Below are 27548 nucleotides of genomic sequence, written 5' to 3'. Positions count from 1 at the left end.
TAGAGATAGAGACCATGTTCTTTTTTAGATCAAGTACATATAGTACTTCTTGTAAATGAAGAGTTTGACATTGATTTAAGTGGAGAGTAACAGTCCCAATTCCTTTTACAAGATCAGTGGCATTATCCTTAATTATAATCTCTGTATTCATCTTCTTTTCAATTAAGTTAAAGAGAGATTATTTGTACCCAGTGAAGTTCCTTGAGGCACCACTATTAATAATCCAATGATCCAATGTATCCAGAGAGGCATTAATGAGGGAAGAAATAAGATAAAATTATTTGTGCTTTACAACATTAAATTCTTCATACCTGGAGTTTCTCGACTTCTTGGGAGGACGACCATTTCCATTTCGAGCAGTGGGAGCAATTCTGTTTCCTTTGTTATTGAACCTGTTGTTCCTTTAATTGCCATTTCCCTTGACGTTGTTGTTATGATTGTCATCATATCTTGGAGTATCCTTCTTGTGAGGACACTCTCTAGTGAAGTGTCCAAACCTGTTGCAATTGAAGCATATTCCTTTTCTTCCTTCTTTGAAGCCCAACTTGAACCCTTGTCCTCGATTCCTTGGACCATCATTGTTCCTCTTTTTAGAATGAGAGAAGAAGGCAGTAGGATTGTTTCCATTTGAGGGCATGTCTCTTTCCATCATCCTTATTTCTTCTTGAGTGCATCTAGCCAATAATTCATCAAATCATGGAATTTTATCATTGTTGAGGATGGTAGTGTTGAAAAAATCCCATTCTCTTGTAAGACTTGTAAGTGCGATAAGAGTAAGATCCTTGTCACCAATGACTTCTCCAATAGATAGGAGATCATTGATCTCAGTAATCCTCATGAAGTAGGATTGGATGGATTCTCCTCTATCCATCTTGATGTCTTTTAACTTGTATTTGAGAAATAGAACTAGATTCACATTATTTACTTTGAACATCACAACTATCTTGTCATACATCTCCTTAGATGTTTCCAAATTAGAAATATAGGCAACCAAATTTTTGTGAATAGAATCAGCAGTCAACTGTAACCCTAACTAGAAGATCAAAAAAACTCCAAAATGTCCTCTGAGCAGCTCGGTCAACAACAGATAAATTTAGCCTTTAAAGAGGTTCAAAGTCAACCTAAAATAGATCGGTGAAACCAGTCAAAGGAGAGAGAAAACCCTATTGTAAATTATATATATAAATATGAAGTCAACGTTGAAGTGAACTAGGTCAATCTGTCCCAATCACCTCGAAAACTATGAGAATCAATGTGGCCTCCAAAAATCAAAATTTTTCCCACTAGAACAAGGTCAACGCTAGTCAAAATCACCCAAGTCAATGGTGGTCAATGCTTTCCTATTTGTTGAATTTTTCGGCCAACAAACTAACCCAAAAATTCGTCCTCCTTTCACATGTGTGAAGTAGAGAAGGTTGCCTCCAAGTTGTATGAACCAATCATGAGAGGAGATAGAGATACATGTGATGAGATGAGTGATGTCCAAATAAGGAGAGAGGTCACTCCTATTTATACACTTCGTTGAGGGTAAGGAGACACATCTATTGGGCTTATGAGCCTACATTTGACTGAGGTAGACCTTGAAAATTTGTGCATGAGATAGAATAAATTCAAAATTCCATGTTTGCTTGTCAGAATAAGAGATGATCTTTATATCAAAGTTGGACCTCTCGAAAAGAGTGTTGGTACCATTCCATTACCATCTTTTTCTTCTAGAAACACCATCATTTGTCTACCTTTTTCCTCCATAGACCCCTTATATCCCTCGAAATTGATTAATTAATAGCATTGTAGTTGTTGGTTTGCATTAAAGTTAATTTATGAATTTTTATGTTAGAAATTAGGAATTTTCAGTAAAAAGATTACAGAAAGTCATAACATCCTGTAAATGGTTTATCATCTGACACGTGGCATGACAGGCAAGCCAAAGCAATGGATAGGAACGAGACCTAGAATGTACATGCATGGTGAAAAATCGATTCTACAGCAAATCAAAAGCTCCTGGTTATGCGGTTAACGCTGGTCAAACCCTAGCCTTTTGATTACAAAGGCAGTAAAAGCCATGGTTTCCCAAACCGGTTTCGTTTTGTTTTTTTGGAAATCGGTTTAGATTAGAAATGACCAAAAATCATTCCATTGTAAAAGCAGAAACATCTGCTTAATGAATGTACATTCGATTCAGATAGGGACAGGCAGAAAGAGACTACGTATTATTTTGTTTTCAAGAACAGTTACGATTATTATCTGTGTGCATCATTTGAGAATAGAACTCTTGTATGTGATTGCAATCTTCAGCACTTAAATATAGTCACAGTTTTACTCCAGCAGTGTTTATGCGTTAATAGTCTCGTTGCTTGAGTTTACTTCAGTGTACCATTGAAATGTGGACGGGCCCTACGTGGATTGGTATACTGTTAATTTCATTTCCTTAGCAGTTTTTGAATTTGAATAGAACGCATAGTGTTTAGAGTTATTTCCATGTTTATGGCTTTGTCGATTTGATTGGAAATTCTCACAAATGGTATTTATGGTGATAGCTTGAAGATTTTATCGTTAGATCATTGAACCATATCTTGTAAGAGATTTGATCCATTGTTATATTTTGAAGCATCTTCATAGACTCCGTTTTCATGCATTTAAACTTTAGTGTGCTTTTGATTTTTCATGAATGCTTAAGTGTTAACTAGACAGGGCTTTTGTGCATAGCATCCTTGTAAGAGGATTAAAATCTCAGTCTAGTAATACGTTGTATCCTTAGGACAGTTAGATAAGTTAGGTGATCTGAGTGTTAAGGTGAGAGGAAGCATATCTTAACCTTCTGTAAAGGAGTTGTTGGGTCCCTATAATACTAGTGATTACCCCAATACTATTGTAGTTATACCCCTTATTAACATTGTTGTGCCCCTATTGCCCCCATATTGTTACTACTGTGCCCCATAGAATCCCTCTATTATTATTTTTGTGGCTTTATATTATTATTGTTAGGTCGGCTAGATTATATTGTGACTCCTTAGACTCCTATATATAGAAAGGAGGTTTTGTCATTTGAATCATCCAAGAATTGTTCATTTATGTAATGTAAAGGAGGTTTCCCCCTTGAAGAGGCTGAATTCTAAGGCGTTGATCTATCTTTTCTTGAGCTGGTTTCATAACATTTGGTATCAGAGCTTTGGATTCTAGGGTTTCGCTACTCCAAACAGGTCATCGTGGCATTTTCGCTATAACTTTTTTTTTGTGACGTTTCAGAAGTCTCAAAAAAAACCCATTTGAGAAGAAATCGCGCTGAATCTTGGGTCCGAATTTCAGAGCTTGTCGCGCGATATTTGCGGAGATATGATCTGAGGAAGTTGGTTTTTTTTCAGACTCCTGAATTACATTCAAAACAGGTGACCTGGGGAAAATCACCATAACTTTCTCTCTGGGGATTGGATTGAAATTTCGTAAGAAGGTACAGAAAGAGGACGGACTGTAGTTTCTTGTATGCATGGTTCAGATCCAAAGGTCGAAACAGTGACACGTGGCATGTCGTACAAGTTCGCTCTACTGAACTTGTCTATAAGCAAGTCACTGTGGGAGATTTCACATAACTCTTCCTTGGAGAATCCAATTTGGCTCAGACTTGTGGCATTGGAAAGAGGACACAGAGGGCTACTACAGATCACAAATTCAGAACTAGATGATTGGAAAGTATAGAGATACATCAGAGGCAATATCGAGCTCCTACAAAGTGAAAAAAGGTGTGTAGATTTTCTTAAATTTTTGCTTAAGCTTGGTTTGAAAATTTATTTTGAAGGAATTAAAAGGGCATAGTAGAGCATTATTATCGGTAACTGATGCCTCGAGGAAAGAAAATCCAAACACCTAGTAAGGAACCTGAAAGCTCTAGCATGACTCATGAAGAAGAGGAAGAAATGCAACATGATATATCAAAATTACAAGACCAAGTGCAACAATTGTCCCTTGCACAAAAAGGAACAGAATCTAAGATGGATGGTTTAAAGAAAGATGTAGAAGCTAAGATGGATGGTTTAAAGAAAGGTGTAGAAGCTAAGATGGATTGTTTAAAGAAAGGCGTAGAAGCTAAGATGGATGATTTGAAGATAGATTTGAAGACAGACATGGACGAATTGAAGATAAATATGAATAAGTTGCTACAAGAAATGGTCCCTAAGGGTGAAAGGGTACTAAAGGAAACTCATGATGAGAACAAAAGAAATGTTAATCATGATTCCATAGATGCTAATGTTGGACCGAAGACTCACCATATTCCAAAAATCGATATGAGGAAGTTTGATGGCAAGGATCCTGCCACATGGATATTACAGATGGAGCAATTCTTCGATCTCAATAATGTGCAAAACACACAAAAGGTACGTATGGCAACTTTATATTTGGAACCAAATCAGTTTGTATGGTATCAATGGCTTTTCTCTCGTAAACCATTTATCACTTGGGCAATTTTTACGGAAGAATTGGTAGCACATTATGAGGATACAAAAAGCAACACTTTTTTTAGCCAATTGATAAGTCTCAAACAAAAGGGTTCAATAATGGAGCACATTGAGGAGTTCCAAAAATTGAAAATAAGGGTAAAAGATATTCCAGAAGAGCATAGGATTAATGTGTTCATAGGGTCTTTAAAGGATAATATCCAACATGATGTTCGCCTTTGGGAACCTGATTCATTAGAGAAGGCATTCAGGTTGGCAAGAAAAATGGAAAGCAAAATTATGGCAACTAGGAAGCATACCACTCACAACTATAAAGACGGAAGTGTTGTTGCCCCTAGTCTTCCACAACCTATATGGTTGACACCACAACAATTGGAAGAAAAAAGAGCAAAAGGGCTTTGTTACAGTTGTGATAGCAAATACACTAAAGGTCATAAGTGTGCTGAGAAGAAATTATTCTACATAGATTGTGAAGAGGAAGAAGAAAAGGAGCAAGAAAGGTCAAAGGAAGAGGATATACTCCAAGAACAAAGCCTAGATGAAGAACAAATAAATCTGACCATATCTTGTAATGCATTGGCGGGAATTACCACTCCTCAAACCATCAAGATAGAAGGACAAATCAAGAAGAAAAAAGTAATAGTGTTGATTGATTCAGGAAGCACCCACAATTTTATTCATTGTAGGGTAGCAAAAGAATTGAATTGCTTCCTATATCCAGCACCAGAGTGTCAAGTGATGATTGCAAATGGAGGAACAATAAATTGCTCTGGAAAGTGCCATAATATCAAGCTATCCATGGGAGAATATGTATTGACTAGCCCAATGCTTTCCATTCCAATGGGAGGTGTTGATGTTGTACTAGGAGTCCAATGGCTACAATCCTTGGGTACAATAGCTTTTAATTTTCAAGAACTTTTCATCAAATTTTCCACGGAAGGAAAGGAAGTTGAATTGAGGGGTATTGCAGGGAAACCAGGAAAGATAATCAGCTCTAGTGGTATGACAAAGCTTCTAAAAAAGGAGCAAAGAGGTGTAATTGCACAATTATGTTCGCTAGATGTTTCTACATTGGAATCATATATTTCTCCAGATCTCCAAAAAGTCCTGGACAATCATTCCAAGGTATTTGAGACCCCCAAAGGTCTCCCACCTATGCGTGATCATGATCATGCTATTCATCTGATTCCAGGAAGTGTTCCTCCAAACATCAGGCCGTACAGATATCCCTATGTCCAAAAGAGTGAAATTGAACGTATGGTTATAGAAATGCTAGAGGCTGGTATAATTCAACCGAGTCAAAGTTCTTTCTCTGCTCCAGTAGTATTGGTGCACAAGAAGGATGGATCATGGCGCATGTGTCCGGATTATAGGGAGCTCAACAAGATCACTATTAAAGACAAGTTCCCCATTCCTGTCATTGATGAATTACTGGATGAATTGCATGGATCAATTTACTTCACCAAGTTGGATCTTCGTTCAGGATATCATCAAATCAGAATGAAGATTGAAGACGTTCCGAAAACAGCATTTAGAACTCATGAGGGTCATTATGAATTTTTGGTCATGCCTTTTGGCCTTACCAATGCACCTTCAACATTTCAAGGTTTGATGAATTCAATTTTCAAACCATTCCTTAGAAAATTTGTGTTAGTATTTTTTGATGATATACTAATCTACAGCAAGTCTTGGAAGGATCATGTTGAACATGTTGACAGGGTGCTACAACTATTGGAGGAGAAACAATTATATGCAAAAAGATCCAAATGTTTCTTTGGAGTCCAGGAGGTGGAATATTTGGGTCATATTGTATCTCATGAAGGAGTTAAGGTAGACCCTAGCAAAATTAAAGCCATTAAGGAATGGAAGATCCCCACGTCCATAAAGCATCTGCGAGGATTTCTTGGGTTGATTGGGTATTATCGCAAGTTTGTTAAGAATTATGGGAGAATAGCAGCACCTCTAACAACAATATTGAAGAAAGATGCATTTTCATGGACTCCGGAAGCAACAAAGGCCTTTGAACATCTTAAAGAGGCAATGTGCCAAGCACTGGTCTTAGCTACACCAGACTTCACAAAGACCTTTATTGTCGAATGTGATGCTTCAGGAAATGGAATTGGTGTTGTTTTAATGCAAGATGAAAGACCCATTGCCTTTGAAAGTCATCCAATCAAGGGAAAGTTTTTAAGCAAAGCTATTTATGAGAAGGAAATGTTGGCAATACTCCATGCACTTAAGAAATGGCGACCCTACCTAATGGGAAGACACTTCAAGGTAAAAACGGATCATGATAGCCTTAAATACTTTTTAGAACAAAGATTATCCTCTGAAGAGCAACAAAAGTGGGTCACAAAGATGTTGGGTTATGACTTTGAAATCATCTACAAAAAAGGAAAGCAAAATGTGGTGGCAGATGCACTCTCAAGAAAGGATGAGGATGTGGAAGCATTGTTGTGTTCCATTTCTATTATCCAACCAGATTGGATAAACAAAGCAAGGGAGGAATGGAAGAATGACGAAGAAGTGGGGGCACTTATTTGAAAGCTACAACAAGATTCCAGTACGTCTGATACATTTAGCTGGCAAAATGATTCGTTATGGTACAAAGATCGCTTATACCTCTGTAAGAATTCCCAGCTAAAACAAAAGATTCTTATGGAATTGCACACTTCTCCCTTAGGAGGGCACTCAGGATTTCTAAAAACTTACCACAGGGTTAAGAAGGAATTTTTTTGGGATGGCCTTAAATCAGATATTCAAAAGTTTGTGGCGGAATGTTTGGTTTGCCAACAAAATAAAGTGGAAACAATTAAGACACCGGGTCTATTACAACCTTTACCCATTCCAAGCCAACGTTGGGAGGAGGTTTCAATGGATTTTATCACAGGTTTACCCAAGTCTGAGGGAAAAAGTGTCATCATGGTGGTAGTTGACAGACTTACCAAGTATGCACACTTTTGTGCATTATCACATCCATTTAAAGCCAGTACAGTTTCTACTGCATTTATGGAAACAATTCAAAAGCTGCATGGAAACCCAAAGATTATTGTAAGTGACAGAGATCCCATTTTCACTGGAAATTTTTGGACAGAATTATTTTCCTGTCTTGGTACTCAGTTAGCTCATAGCTCATCTTATCATCCTCAATCTGATGGGCAAACTGAGATAGTAAACAAATGTTTGGAAGGATATCTTCGTTGCTTTGTATCTGATAAACAGACACAATGGATCAAATGCTTGCCTCTAGCTAAGTGGTGGTATAACACTTCCTTCCATACAGCAACAAAAATGACCCCATTTATGGCACTTTATGGGTATCAACCACCATCCATCACATCATATTTAAGAGAAAATTCTAAGGTTTAGGCAGTGGAACATCACATCGAACATCAACAACAAGTCCTCCAACTCTTAAAGGATAACCTCGTGTTGGCCCAGAATAGAATGAAACAACAGGCAGATCAACATCGCAGTGAAAGAAGTTTTGATGTAGGTGATTGGGTATTCCTATGGCTACAACCATATAAGAAAATGTCCCTCAAGCAAGCTAAGAAGGATAATAAATTATCACCAAAGTATTATGGTCCGTACGAGGTGTTGCAAAAGATTGGTACTATGGCATACAAATTGGAGCTTCCTGCAGCTTCTCGATTGCACCCAGTTTTCCATGTTTCATGTTTAAAGAAGGTTATAGGCGACAAGCTCCCAGTTCAAACAATATTGCCAGAACTTGATGAGGAAGGAAAGATTATATTGGAACCGGAAGCAGTCACAGAAACAAGAACTCGACAGCTACGGAATCGTTCAATTTCAGAGTATCTTATCAAGTGGAAGAACTTATCCGCTGAAGATTCCACATGGGAGGATGAGAATTTTATGCAGAAGTATCCAGAACTACTCAAGCGTTGAGGACAACACTTTTTTGAAGGAGAGGGGCATGTTGGGTCCCTATAATACTAGTGATTACCCCAATACTATTGTAGTTATACCCCTTATTAACATTGTTGTGCCCCTATTGCCCCCATATTGTTACTACTGTGCCCCATAGAATCCCTCTATTATTATTTTTGTGGCTTTATATTATTATTGTTAGGTCGGCTGGATTATATTGTGACTCCTTAGACTCCTATATATAGAAAGGAGGTTTTGTCATTTGAATCATCCAAGAATTGTTCATTTATGTAATGTAAAGGAGGTTGCCCCCTCGAAGAGGCTGAATTCTAAGGCGTTGATCTATCTTTTCTATCTTTTCTTGAGCCGGTTTCATAACAGGAGTACCATGGCCTATCACAATAAACACTTAGTTATGAATCCTTTATGTCTATAGACTTTAGACACATTCCTCGAAGTTTACTTACCCTGGTTGATAATAAATCTAGTCTAATCTAGCACCCTAGATTGGCCACTACATTTTGGCGCCGTTGTCGGGGAGGCGTAGTTAGAGGATTTAAAAAAAATAATAATAATAATAATAATTAAATAAACAAAAACAAGAAAAAACATAGATTTAATTTTAATTCATCATTTTAGAAGTCATGTTTACTTATGCCTAAATCTAGAGATAATAAAGGTAGATTCATAAAAACCCCCCATCCAAAAACTAATCTACCATCAGGAGCAAACCCTTTAGGAAAAGTTTAACACACAACATCAGCTGAGGAAGTCACCATACAAAAATTAGAGGATAAACATAAATCAGGTAAAAGACTCACACTTATCGAGAGGCAAATTATATTAGCACACAAATCACATAATAAAAATTTCCCTGAATCCTCTATAAAAGGAGAAAGTAGCAGAGTAACTCAGAAATCTTTCCTTAAACTTCTCTTCGAAACAAGTGACACTGAACAAGAAATTAAATCAACAGAGGAACCTATCAAAATGGTTGAAGAAGGACATGGATCAGAAAGAGGACCACCAAATCAAGGTCAAGAGGAAGAGTCAACCTTTAAATTTCCTATTCAAGAACCAGAAGAGGATGACGAAATAAAAATGAAAAACATACCTCCATCTGTGCTACCAAACTTTTATGGCATGGCTTCAGAAGACCCGAATTCATTCTTGTTTGAGTTTGACATTGTATGTCGAACATATGGTTACAGAGATGATGCCCATAGGCTTAGACTCTTCCCAGCAACATTAAAAGCATCAGCATTAAGATGGTTCATGGGGCTTGGTGAACATACGATAACTGATTGGGATGGCATGAGAAGAATATTCTTAAAGAAATACCAACCTTATTGTAGATCGAAATATTCCAAAGATGATATCTTTAGGATGAACCAACAAGAGGATGAAAACTTAGAGGAGTACTTAGAGCAGTTTGTTTACAATTTACAAAAATCAAAACAAAGAACCATGCCTCTTGATCTGATTTGAACAATATTTTTGAAGGGCATTCGAGAGTAATAGTTAGATGATCTTAGTTTGATGGGCAAAGGTGAGATTTCCACTTTACCTTTTGAAGGAATTGCTGAGTTATGTGAAAATTATTCTAGGAGCAAAGCCAAAATTGGAAAGAGAACCATATCATCCAAAGCCACAAAATCTGCTTCAGCAAGTGTCACCAAAGCTGAAATAGGAAACCTGTTAGAGGAATTCAAAACAGATCTATTGAGTACCTTGGGAACTCAAATTGACACTCTCAAAGCTAAGAAAAGACAAGAAGAGGAAGATCAAATGATGGCTATCTTTTTTCCAAAATGCCGGAAGAAACATGCCTTAAAAGACTGCCCATTAGAAAACATTCAAGTTTGTGCCTTTTGTATTGAAAATCATGATATATTTCATTGCTCTAAAGTCAAGGTTTTGCAGAATTGTAATGTGGCAGCAAACACAGATATGGAAAATGTGTATTTTATGGGCGCAAAGAGACCATGGCAGCCAAAACCAGCACCTCAAGGTATGTTCCCAAACCAGAATTTGCAATTTCCTGCACATGATCAGATGTATGCTAAGAATTCGTGGAATTTACCCATGCCATGGCACCACCAAAATTACCCACAACAACAATGGAGACCATCTCAGCAATACTCTCAACAATATCACTCATATCCTCAACCATACCAACCATATTCGCCGCCATATCAACAATATCATCAGCCATATTCGCCATATCCTGTTATGAAACCAGCTCAAGAAAAGATAGAGAATATAGATCAACGCCTTAGAATTCAGCCTCTTCGAGGGGGCAACCTCCTTTACATTACATAAATGAACAATTCTTGGATGATTCAAATGACAAAACCTCCTTTCTATATATAGGAGTCTAAGGAGTCACAATATAATCGAGCCGACCTAACAATAATAATATAAAGCCATAAAAATAACAATAGATGGATTCTTTGGGGCACAGTAATAACAATATGGGGGCAATAGGGGCACAACAATATTAATAAGGGGTATAACTACAATAGTAATGGGGTAATCACTAGTATCATAGGGACCCAACATGCCCCTCTCCTTCAAAAAAGTGTTGTCCTCAACGCTTGAGTAGTTCTGGATACTTCTGCTTAAAATTATCATCCTCCCATGTGGAATCTTCAGCGGATAAGTTCTTCCACTTGATAAGATACTCTGAAATTGATCGATTTCGTAGCTGTCGAGTTCTTGTTTATGTGACTACTTCCAATTCCAATATAATTTTTCCTTCCTCGTCAAGTTCTGGCAATATTGTTTGAACTGGGAGCTTGTCACCTATAACCTTCTTTAAACATGAAACATGGAAAACTGGGTGCAATCGAGAAGTTGCATGAAGCTCCAATTTGTATGCCATAGTACCAATCTTTTGCAACACCTTGTATGGACCATAATACTTTGGTGATAATTTATTATCCTTCTTAGCTTGCTTGAGGGACATTTGCTTATATGGTTGTAGCCGTAGGAATACCCAATCACCTACATCAAAACTTCTTTCACTGCGATGTTGATCTGCCTATTGTTTCATTCTATTTTGTGCCAACATGAGGTTATCCTTTAAGAGTTGGAGGACTTGTTGTTGATGTTTGATGTGATGTTCCACTTCCTGAACCTTAGAATTTTCTCTTAAATATGATGTGATGGATGGTGGTTGATACCCATAAAGTGCCATAAATGGGTTCATTTTTGTTGATGTATGGAAGGAAGTGTTATACCACCATTCAGCCAGAGGCAACCATTTGACCCATTGTATCTGTTTATCAGATACAAAGCAACGAAGATATCCTTCCAAAAATTTGTTTACTATCTCAGTTTTCCCATCAGATTGAGGATGATAAGATGAGCTATGAGCTAACTGAGTACCAAGACAAGAAAATAATTTTGTCCAAAAATTTCCCGTGAAAATGGGATCTCTGTCACTTACAATAATCTTTGGGTTTCCATGTAGCTTTTGAATTGTTTCCATAAATGCAGTAGAAACTGTACTGGCTTTAAATGGATGTGATAATGCATAAAAGTGTGCATACTTGGTAAGTCTGTCAACTACCACCATGATGACACTCTTTCCCTCAGACTTGGGTAAACCTGTGATAAAATCCATTGAAACCTCCTCCCAACGTTGGCTTGGAATGGATAAAGGTTGTAATAGACCCAGTGTCTTAATTATTTCAACTTTATTTTGTTGGCAAACCAAACATTTCGCCACAAACTTTTGAATATCTGATTATAGGCCATCCCAAAAAAATTCCTTCTTAACCCTGTGGTAAGTTTTTTAAAATCCTGAGTGCCGTCCTAAGGGAGAAGTGTGCAATTCCATAAGAATCCTTTTTTTTAGCTGGGAATTCTTACAGAGGTATAAGCGATCTTTGTACCATAACGAATCATTTTTCCAGCTAAATGTATCAGACGTACTAGAATCTTGTTGTAACTTTCGAATAAGTGCCCACACTTCTTCGTCATTCTTCCATTCCTCCCTTGCTTCATTTATCCAATCTGGTTGGATAATAGAAATGGTGCACAACAATGCTTCCACATCCTCATCCTTTCTTGAGAGTGCATCTGCCACAACATTTTTCTTCCCTTTTTTGTAGATGATTTCAAAGTCATAACCCAACATCTTTGTGACCCACTTTTGCTGCTCTTCAGAGGATAATCTTTGTTCTAAAAAGTATTTAAGGCTATCATGATCCGTTTTTACCTTGAAGTGTCGTCCCATTAGGTAGGGTCGCCATTTCTTAAGTGCATGCAGTATTGCCAACATTTCCTTCTCATAAATAGCTTTGCTTAAAACCTTTCCCTTGATTGGACGACTTTCAAAAGCAATGGGTCTTTCATCTTGCATTAGAACAGCACCAATTCCATTTCCTGAAGCATCACATTCCACAATAAAGGTTTTTGTAAAGTCCGGTGTAGCTAAGATCGGTGCTTGGCACATTGCCTCTTTAAGATGTTCAAAGGCCTTTGTTGCTTTCGGAGTCCATGAAAATGCATCTTTATTCAATAATGTTGTTAGAGGTGCTGCTATTCTCCCATAATTATTAACAAACTTGCGATAATACCTTGTCAACCCGAGAAATCCTCGCAAATGCTTTATGGACGTGGGGATTTTCCATTCCTTAATGGCTTTAATTTTGCTAGGGTCTGCCTTAACTCCTTCATGAGATACAACATGACCCAGATATTCCACCTCCTGGACTCCAAAGAAACATTTGGATCTTTTTGCATATAAGTGTTTCTCCTCCAATAGTTGTAGCACCCTGTCAACATGTTCAACATGATCCTTCCAAGACTTGATGTAGATTAGTATATCATCAAAAAATACTAACACAAATTTTCTAAGGAATGGTTTGAAAATTGAATTCATAAAACCTTGAAATGTTGAAGGTGCATTGGTAAGGCCAAAAGGCATGACCAAAAATTCATAATGACCCTCATGAGTTCTAAATGATGTTTTCAAAATGTCTTTAGTCTTCTTTTTGCTTTGATGATATCCTGAATGAAGATCCAACTTGGTGAAGTAAATTGATCCATGCAATTCATAAAGTAATTCATCAATGACAGGAATGGGGAACTTATCTTTAATAGTGAGCTTGTTGAGCTTCCTATAATCCGGACACATGCGCCATGATCCATCCTTCTTGTGCACCAATACTATTGGAGCAGAGAAAGAACTTTGACTCGCTTGAATTATACCAGCCTCTAGCATTTCTGCAACCATACATTCAATTTCACTCTTTTGGACATAGGGATATCTGTACGGCCTGATGTTTGGAGGAACACTTCCTGGAATCAGATGGATAGCATGATCATGATCACGCATAGGTGGGAGACCTTTGGGAGTCTCAAATACCTTGGAATGATTGTCCAGGAATTTTTGGAGATCTGGAGAAATAGATGATTCTGATGTGGAAACATCTAGCGAACATAATTGTGCAGTTACACCTCTTTGCTCCTTTTTTAGAAGCTTTGTCATACCATTAGAGTTGATTATCTTTCCTGGTTTCCCTGCAATACCCCTTAATTCAAATTCCTTTCCTTCCGTATAAAATTTGATGAAAAGTTCTTGAAAATTAAAAACTATTATACCCAAGGATTGTAGCCATTGGACTCCTAGTACAACATCAGCACCTCCCATTGGAATGGAAAGCATTGGGCTAGTCAATACATATTCTCCCATGGATAGCTTGATATTATAGCACTTTCCAGAGAAATTTATTGTTCCTCCATTTGCAATCATCACTTGACACTCTGGTGCTGGATATAGGAAGCAATTCAATTCTTTTGCTACCTTACAATGAATAAAATTGTGGGTGCTTCCTGAATCAATCAACACTATTGCCTTTTTATTCTTGATTTGTCCTTCTATCTTGATGGTTTGAAGAGTGGTAATTCCCGCCAATGCATTACAAGATATGGTAGGATTTATTTGTTCTTCATCTAGGCTTTGTTCCTAGAGAATATCCTCTTCTTTTGACCTTTCTTGCTCCTTTTCTTCTTCCTCTTCACAATCTATGTAGAATAATTTCTTCTCAGTACACTTATGACCTTTAGTGTATTTTCTATCACAACTGTAACAAAGACCTTTTGCTCTTTTTTCTTCCAATTGTTGTGGTGTAAACCTTATAGGTTTTGGAAGACTAGGGGCAACAACACTTCTGTCTTTATAGTTGTGAGTGGTATGCTTCCTGGTTGCCATAATTTTGCTTTCCATTTTTCTTGCTAACCTGAATGCCTTCTCTAATGAATCAAGTTCCCAAAGGCAAACATCATGTTGGATATTATCCTTTAAAGACCCTATGAACACATCAATCCTATGCTCCTTTGGAATATCTTTTACCCTGATGTTCAATTTTTGGAATTCCTCAATGTGCTCCATTATTGAACCCTTTTGTTTGAGACTTATCAATTGGCTAAAAAAAGTGTTGCTTTTTGTATCCTCATAATGTGCTATCAATTCTTCCGTAAAAATTGCCCAAGTGATAAATTGTTTACGAGAGCAAAGCCATTGATACCATACAAATTGATTTGGTTCCAAATATAAAGTTTCCATACGTACCTTTTGTGTGTTTTGCACATTATTGAGATCGAAGAATTGCTCCATCTGTAATATCCATGTGGCGGGATCCTTGCCATCAAACTTCCTCATATCGATTTTTGGAATATGGTGGGTCTTCGATCCAACATTAGAGTCTATGGAATCATGATTAACATTTCTTTTGTTCACATCATGAGTTTCTTTTACAACCTTTTCACCATTAGTAAGTATTTCTTGTAGAAAATTTGTCAAATCTGTCTTCAAATCTGCCATGTCTGTCTTCAAATCTGTCTTCAAATCTGCCATGTCTCTCTTCAAATCTGTCTTCGAATCATCCATCTTAGCTTCCATGCCCTTTATCTTAGATTGCACGCCATTTATCTTAGATTCCACGCCATTTATCTTAGCTTCTGTTAGCTTTTGTGAGCGTGACATTTGTTGCACTTGTTCTTGTAATTTTGATATATCATGTAGCATTTCTTCCTCTTCTTTATGAGTCATGCTAGAGCTTTCAGGTTCCTTACTAGGTGTTTGCATTTTCTTTCCTCGAGGCATCAGTTATCGATAATAATGCTTTACTATGCCCTTTGAATTCCTTCAAACCAAGCTTACGCAAAAATTTAAAAAAAAAAACTACACACCTTTTTTCACTTTGTAGAAGCCTGATATTGAATCTGATGTATCTCTGTAAATTCAGATCCTCCAATTCTGAAATTTCGACCTATAGTAGCCTTCTGTGTCCTCTTTCCAATGCCACAAGTCTGACCCAAATTTGATTCTCCAAGGAAGAGTTATGCGAAATCTCCCACAGTGACTTGATTATAGACTAGTGTCTAGTCAATTTAATGTCTTAAATTGCTCTACATAAATTATCAATCTGGGTATCGTAAACTGATGAAGTGTGGTGCACTATATGTGCTTAGTTAACCTTTCTCTTACTTCGTTGTTTTATATTTTATGTTGTTTTTGGGGTTTTGTTCTTGTTGGTTTTCTAAAGTGTTTAATGCAAATGGAAATCCTATTCTAAGGTCTTAAGAATACTTTTAAAGGACAAGTATGGATAAAGATTTCAAGACAAGGCCTATGTCCCTAATGGTAACTTCCAAAACTTAGCACTTCAAAATAACTTAAAACATGTTATTGATGGAGTTAGTATTTAAACAAAAGTGTAAATATACAACTAGTTCAATCAAAATAAAATGCAATAACCAAACAATGAGCTAATGACTATGAGACCCAGTATCCTTGCTGCTTCAGCAAAAGGACAAGATGATTCTACCATGTCATTAGTTCAATCAAAATAAAATGCAATAACCAAACAATGAGCTAGTGACTGTGAGACCCAACTCCTTGCTGCTTCAGCAAAAGGACAATATGATTCTATCATGTCATTAGTCATTAAAAGGCTATGTGCATCACTAATCTACAATCAACTTGAAAGCAATTTATGTACAGCTAATATACATAAGCACAACAAAATTAAATGCAAAATTAAATGACAACTATACAAGGCTTTAGTGTGCAGGGGCCCTCTGCCACTTGCATGAATTAAAATTGCATGAATGAAAAATCTAATCTATCAAACTTGAAAGCAATTAAATAACATAATGAAATCAAAGCAATATTTACAAAATGAAATCTACTCTACCTTACATTCTACAAAGCAATATTTACAAAATGAAATCTACTCTACTTTACATTCTAATATGCTCCATGACATCTACTTCACATCTCCTTCCATGTTGAGAACATCAAAGCTTTATTCAAATTCTTCAAAAGTACAAAGTACAACAAAGTTCTCCAAAGCTTTCAAAAGCCATCAAGGAAGAACTACAAACTTAAGAACTAGGGACTAAAGACTAACAAATGAAGGAGAGAGATCTCCTATTTATACAAAAAGATGAGAGCCATCTCATTAATGATAGTCCATGAATCTCTCCCTCTACCTCTAGAGTCCTAATCAAAATAGGAACTGATAAGACAGTGTCTTTTTAGAGTTACAATACAATTAGGAGATGTGACACATATCCTCATGATCCCATGATTCTTTCCAACCAAATTCGAATTTGGCCTTAGAGTGCCACATAAGGGTCTTCTAGAAGTCTCCTTTCAACCTACACATGTCAACAACCTCAACCCATTTGTTAGGTATAAGCATATGCACATTATTTTCTAATGTTTAACCACAAATTCACTTAAAAGGCTTAGAAATAATAAAGATTGGAAAAACATAAAGGTGGCCCAATGATAATGAAAGTGGGATGAATGTGGTGACATAGTAGTGAAATGGAGGTGATATAATGGACATAATAGTGAAAGTGTAATGGAAATGAATGACATTTTCAAGACTCAACAACTAGTTCAGTAGAGCGAACTTGTATGACGTGCCACGAGTCACTGTTTCGACCTTTGGATCTGAAAAATGCCTACAAGAAACTAAAATCCGTCCTATTTCTGTACCTTCTTACGAAATTTCAATCTGATCCCCAGATGGAAAGTTATGGCGAGTTTCCTCAGGTCACCTGTTTGGAATGTAATTCAGGAGTCTACAAAAAGACCAACTTCCTTAGATCATATCTCCACAAATATAGCGCGAAAAGCTCTGAAATTCGGTCCTGAGGTTCAGCGCGATTTCTTCTCATACCGGTTTTTTTGCAACTTCTGAAACGTCGCAGAAAAAAAAATTATAGTGAAAATTCCATGATGACCTATTTGGAGCAGCGAAACACTATAATCCAAAGCTCTGCTACCAAATGTTATGAAACCAGCTCAAGAAAAGATAGAAAAGATAGATCAACACCTTATAATTCAGCCTCTTCAAGGGGGAAACCTCCTTTACATTACATAAATGAAAAATTCTTGGATGATTCAAATGACAAAACCTCCTTTCTATATATAGGAGTCTAAGGAGTCACAATATAATCCAGCCGACCTAACAATAATAATATAAAGCCACAAAAATAACAATAGAGGGATTCTATGGGGCAAAGTAATAAAAATATGGGGGCAATAGGGGCACAACAATATTAATAAGGGGTATAACTACAATAGTAATGGGGTAATCACTAGTATTATAGGGACCCAACATATCCTCAACCATATCAGCAATATCCTCAGCAGCAAGTTGTTTACCCACATCAACCCCAACCCACTCAACAAGCATTGTCTGCTCCTCCACCAATAAATCCACCACAATTACAAATTCCATCTAACCCACAACCTCCTAGACCTACTCAAATCCCTGCTCAACCTGTACCAAATCCAAATAACAGAGTAGAGAGACCAGCCTACAATGTAGATGAGGGAACCTCATATCCCACATTACCCTTGCAAAATATCAATTTGAGGTCTGGTAAGATACTTCATAAAGAATCTCCAACAGCTGATAAACAAGAAGAAAACAAAGAAAATGAAAATGAAACTTCAATTCAAAGGAAACAAAATGATGACATCAAAAATAAACAAATGCAACTGTTGCATCCACCACCTTTTCCAGACCGATTGGTCCAAACAAAACTTCCCATGTCTATCATCAATTTGAGGTCTGGTAAGATACTTCACAAAGAATCTCCAACAGCTGATAAGCAAGAAGAAAATGAAAATGAAACTTCAATTCAAAGGAAACAAAATGATGACATCAAAAATAAACAAATGCAACCGTTTCATCCACTACCTTTTCCAGACCGATTGGTCCAAACAAAACTTCCCATTTCTATACCAGAGTTTGATGTTTTAGATGAGCTAAAGAATGTCTATGTAAAAATTCCACTACTACAAGCCATAAAATACATTCCCATATATACTAAAGCCATCAAAGAAATGTGCCTTAAAAAGCCTACTAGGAAAAGAGTTGATCCATAAACCATTCATGTTATTGGACATTTAGTTGGCCTTATGACAAACACCATTTCAATGGAAAAGTATGTTGATCCTGGTATTCCCAGAGTCACTACAATCATTAACAACATACATATTCCAAACACCTTAATTGATCTTGGGGCCACAATAAATGTGATGACTCTTGAAACCATGAAAACACTCTAGCTCACAAATTTGCAGCACACAACAATTGTTCTAGAACTCGCTGATAGGTCTAAAGTGATTCCTGAAGGGATTTTGGAGGACATAATTGTTTCACTGGACTCTTGGGAGTATCCAGTGGACTTTTTAGTTCTTCAGCCAAAATCCAATTTAGGAGGACACCCTATCATCCTTGGTAGACCATGGTTAGCAACTGCTGATGCATTCATAGGATGTCGATCGGGTAATATGATCATTTCACGAGGAACTGAAAGAAAACAACTCACTCTTTACCCATCAGCACAATCACCAACAGTAGCACACAATTTATGGCTTGACGATAAATACAATGACAAAGAAGAAGTTCAATATGTTTTCAGCATCAACCAAATCTATGATTTTCAAGAACATAATAATGATGATTTGGTAGTATTGTTCCTTTCTCAACCTGATATTTTCGAAGATTTGAGAAATGACCAATACCATGCTGCAGATGAACTTTTGGCACAAAATTTTCAGGAAACATGCACCACTCAATATTTGCAAACAACATTTCAGAACATTTTTCCCATTCAATCTATCGCAAACACACAGAGCAAGACCATAGAGATTAGTCCAGGAAAAACTTTGAATATTGGCACTCACCTAGACTCATCTCAAGAGGAAAAATTGATTCATTATTGAGAAAATACCAGAAAGCATTGCTTGGGACTACACTGATATGCACGGAATTCACCCTAAAACATGCACTCACCATATTTATACGGATAGTAATATCAAACCAGTGAGGCAACTGCATAGACGAATGAATCCCATGCTTCAGGATATTGTTAGAGAGGAATTACAAAAACTATTGAAAGTCAATTTTATCTATCCTATCTCTGACAGTCAGTGGGTATCCCCATTGGTATTAGTGCCCAAGAAAAATGGTAAGTGGCAGATTTGTGTTGATTACAGACAATTGAACAAAGCAACCCTCAAAGATTATTTTCCATTACCATTTATTGACCAAGTGCTAGACACATTAGCTAGGAAATCATCATTCTCTTTTCTTGATGGTTTCAATGGCTACAACCAGATCAGGATAGCCTTAGAGGACCAAGACAAAACCACTTTTACTTGTCCCTGGGGCACTTATGCTTATAATGTTTTACCATTTGGACTTTGCAATGCTCCAGCTACATTTCAGAGAGCTGTATTAGCTATTTTTGTTGATTTATTTCATGATTGTGTTGAAGTTTACATGGATGATTTTTCAGTGTATGGTAATTCATTTGAGCATGCATTAGAGAATCTTGAAAAAGTTTTGAAAAGATGTATTGAAGCTAATCTGTCCCTGAGCAATGAAAAGTGTTTTATGATGTTAAATGAGGGGATAGTATTAGGCCACTATATTTCTTTTCAAGGCATTAAAGTTGATCCATCCAAAATCTAGATCATTGTCAATTTTCCAATTCCGAAGACTAAAAAAGAGGTAAGAAGTTTACTTGGGTATGCAAGCTATTACAGAAGGTTTATTGAACATTTTAGTAAAATAGCTTCACCTCTGTTTAAACTTCTAGCAAAAGATACACCTTTCAACTGGAATGAGAATTGTCAGCAAGCATTTGAAACACTCAAAGAAAAGTTATCAACCACACCAGTCTTAAAAGGACCTAACTGGAACCTACCATTTCACATCTTTACAAATGCATCTGATACTACAATAGGTGCCTCATTAGGCCAAAAAGAGGAGTCTTGTCATTATGCCATCTATTTCATTAGCAAAAATCTAACACCTGAAGAATTAAACTACACAGTCACAAAAAAAGAAATGCATGCCATCATACATGTTGTGAATAAATTCCGACATTATATAACTGGTTATGAGGTTTTTGTACATACTGACCATTATGCCATTAATCATTTAATGAATAAACCAGTAACTAGTGGCAGAGTTACCAGATGGTTGTCATTATTACAGGAATTTAACATCACAGTGTTAGATAGACTAGGTAAGGAGAATTGGGTGGCAGATTTTCTTTCTAGACTGCAAAATCAAGGTGAGGTTGTTCCGGTTGAAGATTCTTTTCCAGATGAAAATTTATTTGCAATTTCAATAGTGAATCCCTGGTATGCTGACTTGGCCAATTATTTGTCCACAGGAAGAACACCTCCATACTTTACTCCAAAGGAAAAGAAGAGGCTAGTCAAACAAAGTGCTCGATACTCATGGGTTAATGGCGATTCATTTTACACTGGTTATGATATGATTATTAGAGGATGTGTAAGAAATGATGAAATAATTGATATTTTAAAATCTTGCCATGATGAACCGTGTGGTGGGCATTTTGCAGCTAAACAAACAACATTCAAGATTCTTAGTCTTGGATACTACTGGCCATCTATTTTTAAGGATTCCAAGAAGTACGTGAAGAGTTGTGATAGCTGTCAAAGAATGGGTAGGCCAACAGCTATAGATGAGATGCCACTTCAGCCTCAAGTACACCTAGAGCCATTTGAAAAATGGGCTCTAGATTTCATAGGACCCATTAATCCAACTTCCAATGGTAAGAAGTACATCTTAGTATGTACTGATTACGTAACAAAATGGGCTGAAGCCAAAGCACTAGTCTGGGAAACTGAACAAACAGTGGTAAACTTCCTTTTTGAAGATATTTTTGTAAGGTATGGAGTACCAAGGGAGATAGTGACTGATCAAGGTACTCAGTTTACTTCAAAGCTAGTTAAAGACATCACAAAAAAATATCAAATCAAGCACAGAAAAAGTACACCTTACCATCCACAGGCCAATGGCCAGGTGGAATCCACAAATAAAACATTGGAAGGAATTATCACTAAGACCGTAGCAATGAACAGAAAGAATTGGGAGGAGAAGCTCAAAGATGCACTCTGGGCTTATAGAATCACGTGGAATAATACTACAGGATTTACACCATATCAGTTGGTGTATGGCAAAGAGCTAATGCTTCCTATTGAATTTCAAATACACACTTATAATATGGCTGCAGATTTGGGAATTGATCTTAATGAAACACAACAAGAAAGAATTCGGCAGTTGAACCAGCTGGATGAAATGAGGCAGCAAGCAGAGGAGACAACACTCCTCATGCAGAAAAAAAGGAAGCAGTGGCATGATGCACATATCAAAAAGAAACAGTTCAAAGAAGGAGACTGGGTTTTACTCTTTGACTCTAAATTCAGAGATCATAAAGCCAAATTTACCACACATTGGATGGGCCCATACGAAATAGTTCAATTTTATGACAATGGATCAGTCAAGCTTATTACCATTGATGGAGAAGGCCACCCCTTTATTGTGGCCATCGCTTGAAACTTTACCATAAGCCCATCAGCAAGCAAAATTTTCTTCAAAATGTATCTCAACAAAGGGAGGTTGAGATATTGCAGCCTTCAGCTCTAGTATCTCTACCTTAGTTCATTTCATTTCAATTTAAAAAAAAACAAACAAAAATTTAATTTAAAAAAAAAAAGGTTTAAAATATATATAAATAATAATGGTTTAGATGTGAAAACCAGACTCTAGCACACTCTAACCCAGAATTCTTACTTGAAAACCAATTCTTTGGCTGGTAAGAATTCCTTTTCTTTTTGTTTCCTGTTTGATTCATCGATTCAATAATGATTTGAGGACAAGTCAAAGCTTTAGTGGGGGAGAAGCATTAGCATTTTTTGTTTTATCTCATCTCCTCATTGTAAATTCTCAAAGAGTTTGTTTCAGCACTTCAGTATTTCAATAAAGAAGTTGTTTTTGTCTTTGTTCTAATTAGAGGGACCTGTTTAAGCACTATGCAGTAGGACCTGTTCAGAAGACCATGTTACCAGCACCAACATTAGAGGGACCTGTTCAAAAAACATAAAAGGGACCTGTTAGAGACTACTATCTCAAGTTAATTCAGCAGAGCTTCAACAAAGTTTCAACAGAGATTCAAAGGTTGCTCGTCACCGAGGCTCCATCAAACACCAAAGATCAAGGAAGCTGCACACATATAGTTCTTTTCTAGATTTCAAAGAAGCTGTACAAACATTCTCCAGATCTCAGAGGGACCTGTTGTATCCAAATTCATCTCAGAGGGACCTTTTATGGACAATAAAGATTAGTCATATCTGAACAAGAAAGACCAGTCCTACCTATGCATGCCAACAAAACTCTTGATCAACCAATAAAAGTGTAATGTATTGTTGTAATTATTATTTTTAACATTTAAAATCTTAGATTATTTTAGTGTTAAATGTGATGACTATGATTGCTTATGATCAATTTCAAAAACACCCACATATCCATCACCCTTGTCATATTCCTGACACTCTAGCCTATCCCCATACTCCTCCTACGATTTTTAAATCCTTTATTATACCACCCTCCCATCCTTGTTATTAACTCCTTATCGGCCATCAAACTTTACTATCGGTCCAACATCTCCCTATTCGGCCAAGTACCAATGAGCAAGGGACAGGTGGTGAACTATTGCCAAATGTTACACGGTTTCATTCATTGTTTTTGAATCGGGTAAGTTATAACATGATTGTTCGACCAATTTGACTCATGCAAACAACTATCCGTTATTATACTCCAGTACTCCATACATGCTTACGGCGTTCTCATGATGGTACTCATACAACTCAGTACAACTACTCCTCTGTCATTGAAATATGAATACGCTCTGTTATTATTATAGTGAATTGGGTCAAGTCGGTTGTTAAAATTCCATTTCATTCTCAGTTGTAAAAAGGGCGTTCCATACTAGCAATTCAAGTGCTGTCATTTCAAAAACAAAGGCCGAGAACAGCAAGTGATACGAAAGGAAAGCACAGTAATTGGGCTCACAAGTTTCCACCTCCGCCATAATTCAAGGACAGTCATCCAGTCATTGCTTAAGCCATTGAAGGAGCTGATCTCGAAGAACAGAGGGCGCCAACAGGTTAGTTGTGTGGAGCGAAAAGCAAAGGTAACAAAACAAAATACCCTTGTTAAATTAGTAAGAATAAACGAAGAGGGTTAGAGCAAGAGTTTCTCTGTCAAAATGACTAATAGAGTAGAGCCAAACACAATTGATAGTTCTCAGTACCACAATGACTATATTGCAATTTTAAGAGAAAAACAATGGCTACCCTTCTTGGAGAAGTTTAATGGGAGCTATGAGGAAGTAACTAAATAGTTTTCATTTACATTTAATGGGGAGAAAGCGTTGATAGGCAATTTCTCATTTAGGATTTCAGGAGACAACATAGCATAATCCTTGGGGATCAGCCCGGAAGGAGAAAAATACTTCAAAACAAAACAATTCAAAGAAAAATCATGGACCCAATTCATGTCCAGGTCGAGGGTTTCATCTATTAACTGGAAGAAGGGTGTCCCTAGGAGTTGGCTGATGCATCCATGGGAAGAAATGGTGTATATCATTCAAAAATTTGTTACAAGTGAGGGTCGTTACAACATAGTCTATTTATACCACATCAAACTCCTATTACATTTAAAATGGCAGTGCACCATTAGTTTACCATATTTCCTCTTGGAGAGCTTGACCAAGATGTCAAAAACTATCCAAAAGAAAAAGGGTAATGAAGATAAAAGTTTATGTCATTTTGGGTTAATTAAAATTCTAATTGAATTTGAATTACAGAGAAGGGGAAAAACATGGAAGGAATTTCTGGCTGCCAATCAAATCAAAGATGGAGAGGATGAGCAAGAACAGCAAGAGCACTCAGGATTTATGCTTGACATTGATGAAGAGATCCCTGTGCACAAATCAAGCAATGTCCCTCCACCCAGTAGTAGTGTGAGGACGAGAAAGATGAGACAAGAGGCTGCCCAGAAAATGGAGCAAGATAAAATTTTCACTACATATACAAGAAGATCCAGGAGAGCACAAAAGACCCAGCCACAAGAAGATCAACCAGAATCAAATGCACATGCACCGATGGACATCGAGAGCAGTGCTCACTCACAGCCTGGACCAGAAGTTGAAATGGAGGTTGAGAGCAACAATAGGCAAGGAAAAGAGTCACCACCTGCAATCAAGAAACAAAGGAGGCTGGAAAAGCAAATTGAAAAGTTAAAAGAAGAACTGATGGAGGCCAACATGCTGGAGAAAGTCATTAAGAGGGAGAACAAAATGTTGAGAACTCAGAGTAAGGAGACTCAACAGAAAAATGAGAAGCTGAAGGAGCAAATCAAAGAACTCAAGGCTGAACAAACCGACATTTGCAAGTGGGCAACCAAATGGTATACCCAAAAGAAAGCCCTCAAGGAGAAATACAAGAGTTTGAAACATGAGCTCCACATTCAGAAAGTTACAACATAGTCTATTTATACCACATCAAACTCCTATTACATTTAAAATGGCAGTGCACCATTAGTTTACCATATTTCCTCTTGGAGAGCTTGACCAAGATGTCAAAAACTATCCAAAAGAAAAAGGGTAATGAAGATAAAAGTTTATGTCATTTTGGGTTAATTAAAATTCTAATTGAATTTGAATTATAGAGAAGGGGAAAAACATGGAAGGAATTTATGGCTGCCAATCAAATCAAAGATGGAGAGGATGAGCAAGAACAGCAAGAGCACTCAGGATTTATGCTTGACATTGATGAAGAGATCCCTGTGCACAAATCAAGTAATGTCCCTCCACCCAGTAGTAGTGTGAGGACGAGAAAGATGAGACAGGAGGCTGCCCAGAAAATGGAGCAAGATAAAATTTTCACTACATATACAAGAAGATCCAGGAGAGCACAAAAGACCCAGCCACAAGAAGATCAACCAGAATCAAATGCACATGCATCGATGGACATCGAGATCAGTGCTCACTCACAGCCTGGACCAGAAGTTGAAATGGAGGTTGAGAGCAACAATAGGCAAGGAAAAGAGTCACCACCTGCAATCAAGAAACAAAGGAGGCTGGAAAAGCAAATTGAAAAGTTAAAAGAAGAACTGATGGAGGCCAACATGCTGGAGAAAGTCATTAAGAGGGAGAACAGAATGTTGAGAACTCAGAGTAAGCAGACTCAACATAAAAATGAGAAGCTGAAGGAGCAAATCAAAGAACTCAAGGCTGAACAAACCGACATTTGCAAGTGGGCAACCAAATGGTATACCCAAAAGAAAGCCCTCAAGGAGAAATACAAGAGTTTGAAACATGAGCTCCACATTCAGAAAGTTACAACATAGTCTATTTATACCACATCAAACTCCTATTACATTTAAAATGGCAGTGCACCATTAGTTTACCATATTTCCTCTTGGAGAGCTTGACCAAGATGTCAAAAACTATCCAAAAGAAAAAGGGTAATGAAGATAAAAGTTTATGTCATTTTGGGTTAATTAAAATTCTAATTGAATTTGAATTATAGAGAAGAGGAAAAACATGGAAGGAATTTCTGGCTGCCAATCAAATCAAAGATGGAGAGGATGAGCAAGAACAGCAAGAGCACTCAGGATTTATGCTTGACATTGATGAAGAGATCCCTGTGCACAAATCAAGCAATGTCCCTCCACCCAGTAGTAGTGTGAGGACGAGAAAGATGAGACAGGAGGCTGCCCAGAAAATGGAGCAAGATAAAATTTTCACTACATATACAAGAAGATCCAGGAGAGCACAAAAGACCCAGCCACAAGAAGATCAACCAGAATCAAATGCACATGCATCGATGGACATCGAGATCAGTGCTCACTCACAGCCTGGACCAGAAGTTGAAATGGAGGTTGAGAGCAACAATAGGCAAGGAAAAGAGTCACCACCTGCAATCAAGAAACAAAGGAGGCTGGAAAAGCAAATTGAAAAGTTAAAAGAAGAACTGATGGAGGCCAACATGCTGGAGAAAGTCATTAAGAGGGAGAACAGAATGTTGAGAACTCAGAGTAAGCAGACTCAACATAAAAATGAGAAGCTGAAGGAGCAAATCAAAGAACTCAAGGCTGAACAAACCGACATTTGCAAGTGGGCAACCAAATGGTATACCCAAAAGAAAGCCCTCAAGGAGAAATACAAGAGTTTGAAACATGAGCTCCACATTCAGAAGAACATAGATGCATTGTTAAAAGTAGCAGAGGTACAGGCAGGGACAAAGTATAGAGGAAACACATCAGGATTAGCATGAGGACATGCTAAGTCATTGAGCTTGGGGGAGATGTTGGTACCATTCCATTACCATCTTTTTCTTCTATAAACACCATCATTTGTCTACCTTTTTCCTCCATAGACCCCTTATATCCCTCGAAATTGATTAATTAATAGCATTATAGTTGTTAGTTTGCATTAAATTTAATTTATGAATTTTTATGTTGGAAATTAGGAATTTTCAATAGAAAGATTACAGGAAGTCATAACATCTTGTAAATGGTTTATCATCTGACACGTGGCATGACAAGCAAGCCAAAGCAATGGATAGGAACGAGACCTAGAATGTACATGCATGGTGAAAAATCGATTCTACAGCAAATCAAAAGCTCCTGGTTATGCGGTCAACACTGGTCAAACCCCAGCCTTTTGATTACAAAGGCAGTAAAAGCCATGGTTTCCCAAACCGGTTTTGTTTTGTTTTTTTGGAAATCGGTTTAGATTAGAAATGACCAAAAATCATTCCATTGTAAAAGAAGAAAC

Source organism: Pinus tabuliformis, chromosome J (assembly GCF_031772625.1).
Source record: "Pinus tabuliformis cultivar Carrire ecotype Pingquan chromosome J, CPIR1, whole genome shotgun sequence".
NCBI classification, from domain to species: Eukaryota; Viridiplantae; Streptophyta; class Pinopsida; order Pinales; family Pinaceae; genus Pinus; species Pinus tabuliformis.
The sequence above is the reverse complement of the archived record's forward strand: the minus strand, read 5'-3'. Positions refer to the sequence as shown.